Source organism: Mastomys coucha, chromosome X, assembly GCF_008632895.1.
Source record: "Mastomys coucha isolate ucsf_1 chromosome X, UCSF_Mcou_1, whole genome shotgun sequence".
In the NCBI taxonomy this organism is placed as follows: domain Eukaryota; kingdom Metazoa; phylum Chordata; class Mammalia; order Rodentia; family Muridae; genus Mastomys; species Mastomys coucha.
Window position 1 is genome coordinate 50515597 of NC_045030.1, and position 4204 is coordinate 50519800.

Below are 4204 nucleotides of genomic sequence, written 5' to 3' on the forward strand. Positions count from 1 at the left end.
TAATTTTTGCTGTAATTTAGTGAAGATAAACAAGTCAACAGATTGCAAATGTAATCCTACTGTATGCCATATAATCAAAGTAGACTTTTATGAAGTATTTCTTATAAAACAGAATAATTTTATTTATTAATATATGATGATAACAAAAAGTTGAAAGATTTTATTAGTAAAGTAGATGGTGACAATGAATATAGGGTTAGTCATTTAATATTCTTTCTGTCATTTTAGCACTTTTACTTTTGAGATTACAATATATAAACATTTCTCATCATATTCAACTTATAAACATAGTTCATATCCCAACTATGAATACCCACAGTTTCATCAACAATACTTTTTTGGGAAGTAGAAACTTTTGTTTTGTAATGCAGTCATAATTTCACTTAACCACTTTCCTTTAATTTCTTTATTTGCAGGCTAGGAATAACCATTTGTCCTTATGTACCCAGCTCCTCAGGTTTCCACTGCTGTGGTTGAGCCCTACAATTCCATCCTCACCACCCACACCACCCTGGAGCACTCTGATTGTGCCTTCATGGTAGACAATGAGGCCATCTATGACATCTGTCATAGAAACCTCGACATTGAGCGCCTAACCTACACTAACCTTAACTGCCTTATTAGCCAGATTGTGTCTTCCATCACTGCTTCCCTCAGATTTGATGGGGCCCTGAATGTTGATCTGACAGAATTCCAGACCAACCTGGTGCCCTAACCTCATATCCACTTCCCTCTGGCCACTTATGCCCCAGTTATCTCTGCTGAGAAAGCTGTTATCATGAGTAGCTTTCTGTAGCAGAGATCACCAATGCCTGCTTTGAGCCATCCAACCAGATGGTGAAATGTGACCCTTGCCATGGTAAATACATGGCTTGCTGCCTGCTGTACCGTGGTGATGTGGTCCCCAAAGATGTCAATGCTGCCATTGCTACCATCAAGACCAAGTGTAGCATCCAGTTTGTAGACTGGTGCCCCAATGGCTTCAAGGTTGGCATTAATTACCAGCCTCCCACTGTGGTACCTGGTGGTGACCTGGCCAAGGTCCAGAAAGCTATGTGCATGCTGAGCAACACCACAGCCATTTCTGAGACCTGGGCTCACCTAGATCACAAGTTTGATCTGATGTATGCCAAGCGTGCCTTTGTGCACTGGTATGTGGGTAAGGACATGGAGGAGGGGGAGTTCTCTGAGGCCTGTGAGGACATGGCTGCCCTGGAGAAGGATTATGAGGAGGTCAGTGTGGATTCAGTGGAAGGTGAGGGTGAAGAAGAAGGAGAGGAATACTAAGTCCATTCCTCTAGCTCCTGTGTCATGTCAAACTCCAGCTCCAGCATTAGCTACAGGCATTGATGCTTCTGTGTTGTTTCCATTCTGTGATCATGTCTTCTCCATGTGTACCTCTTACATTTTCCATGATGTCTCAAAGTAAAAGCTTTAAGAAAAGAAAAAAAGAGTTCCAGAGAAAGTTGCAATAATACAATGATAGTATTTGTTTCAAAGTGTCTAAATGGACAAAGAAAATATATGGATATCAGAAAATGTTTTCTTCTCTAAATGCTATCAGTATAAAATGGAATGTATATCAGAATTTGTAAGTTGAGAGAGAAGTCAGTGAAGGAAGATAGAAAAAGTGAATATCAATGAAAACTGCCTAGAAGCTTTAGTCAAAGGGACAAAAACCTCAAAAACAAGTCCTTATAGAGCTATAGCTCAGAATAAAAAGAGCAATCTGCCATTTGATTTCACAACATACTGGTTTGTGGTATTAATGGTGGTCTTTGTAGCATAAAATAGATGGCCAAGAATACTGATAAGTTATGTCAAATGCAGATTAGCAACTAATGTGACAAGACAAAATTACTCCAAAAGGCTAAAATGCAGTGTCTTCCTTAACTCTGGGACACAACTGAAAAGAATATAGACATTATATTTGGCCAAGATAAGTGAGAGAAGCAGAATGCTCATTCCCTCCTCCAAAGTGCAATTACCCTTCTGGAGTGAATACGTGTTGCTCTTTTCTTTGACTGATAAATCCATTCAAGTATCCTAGAGAGAGCAATTTATGCCTCTTTTTCGAAGGCTAAGATGCAGCATCTTTATTGAGTGAACAGGATAGCAGCTGGAGAAACAGAAAAAGTCAGAACTTGTCACTCAAAAATTTAAACCATTGCCCTCAGAGTAAAATTTTTACCTCCAAGGGTATGAAAGGGCACACTGCCTGAAACACTAACTGTAACTTAAGATCAATGCATAGTATCTAGAGTAAAGAAAAACACTAGATTAATATCAGAAACTTTGTATTGAATCACCATAATGAATACCAGAGTCAACCAACTCACCAAAACCAAGACTACCCTCATTGAAAAGCCTGGGAGTTGTTCTTACAGGAAAGAATGTCTTAGTATGATTCTTTTCCACCTCAACTCATAGATTCAGAAGACTGGAGTTAAACTGATATAAAAGAAAGCACTGTAGAATAACTAGGGATGAAACAGAAAATTTATTAGCCTTTCCTTAAGACCAAAGGCTTCATTGTTGTCATGTTCTTATTGCTTTGTTTCTAAACACTGGAAGAAAACTTAGAAGCTGGTAGTAGAGTTTGCTAAGCCCACCATATATCTCACAAAATTATAATATGAGCAGATAGAAAATCATTTCTACATTTTAAACAAGTCCCTTTAGTTTCCCTTTGTATAATATGGTCATAAAACAATGTTTGCTGATCTGAAGTACAGAAAACAATTGCCTCAAAAGCTTATAATTTATTCTGAAAGTCTATGATAAAGTGATAAAAATGATGATAAATATTTTATAACAATTTGTGTGGCAAGCACATTATTTAACCCTAGTTAAGTAAGATATATCAGACTTAAAATAAGTACCCCTTATGACTGAAATCTATTTGTTACCACCTCGGATCTGCTTTTCTCCAACCATTGAACACATTCTCTAGAGAGTCCATTCTACAGATGTTGGATTTCTAAAGACTTAAGCTTATAAATGTCCTAGATGGAGCCTAGGCCTCTATAATGCTAAGGGGGAAAAAGTCAGACCCAATGACAAACAACTTAAGAATCTATATTGTTTAAATTTTGCAACTCTTTGACCATTCCACAAGAGATGGGAAGAAGGCTTAACACTGTGTTTAGTACAATTAAAATTTGCTTGTCAAACTGTAGATCCATTAAATTCCAACAATTTGCAGTTCATGCATGTCCTGATACAAATACATAATGCTTGTCACTATTGGAATCATAATCATTCAACGAGGGAAAAAGAACCCCAAGATTCTTGTAATAGTGCCTCAGTAGTGTATATTACCAATATAAGCATAAGAACAATTATATGTAAACTTTGTCTCCTAGTCTGATATGGTTAAATGAGGTGTTTATAAAACAACTACACATGAATTGAAGTATCTGGGAAATTTATTGCTGAAGTCCATGTTTCTCTTAGTTCTACTTAAATGGAAATGCAGCTTGCCTGGTCTTGATTACATTGTAGGACACTGGAGTCAAAGTTATGTTTTCCTATCAGTATTTATAAGGCTGACCATTGATGGTGTAACAAAACAAGAGGTCATAAGGCAAAATCAGCACAAAAATTTACTAAACTCTAACATGGTCAATCTTTTGAAATCTGGACTTTGATTGCAAACTGGCAGTTAAAAATGACTAGTTGGAGCATTGAATACACATTGGGAGTAATTTATACACTGTTTATTTCATACTGGTAGTATAAAATACATGACATACTTATTATCATTATTGTTTATATATTAGAGGTGAAGAAATTGTAGCAAAAAAAGCTTAACTAATAGACTTCACATGCAAGAAATTTATATTTATAGGAACAGATGCTATTCGGTTATATTTTATGTATGTAACTATTTTATTTGCATGTATGCACATGTATCAAGTGTGTATTTGATACCTAAGGAGATAAGAAAAAGGCATTGGACTTGGGGCTTTAAATTCCCTGGAAATGAAGTTATGGATGGTTATGAGCTACCATGTGAACGTTGAGAAACAAACCAATGTCTTCCCTAATGGCAGTAGGTGCTTTTAACCTTTGAGTCAACTCTTCAGGCTGCTAGAAATAGGTCTGAAGCCCAAGAGCATATTTCACTTTGTTCTTGGTTTTCTAAATTTTTTATTAGATATTTTCTTTCTTTACATTTCAAATGTTTTCCCCTTTCCTGACT

At 36.5% G+C, this 4204-nt stretch overlaps 1 pseudogene across 1 annotated transcript; it reads left to right on the forward strand.

The window, feature by feature from the left end:
• Positions 1-439: 439 nt before the first annotated feature.
• Positions 440-1451, forward strand: LOC116079737 (annotated as a pseudogene). Its single transcript, XR_004114142.1, has one exon. The product of XR_004114142.1 is annotated as a tubulin alpha-1B chain-like (transcript).
• Positions 1452-4204: the final 2753 nt, after the last annotated feature.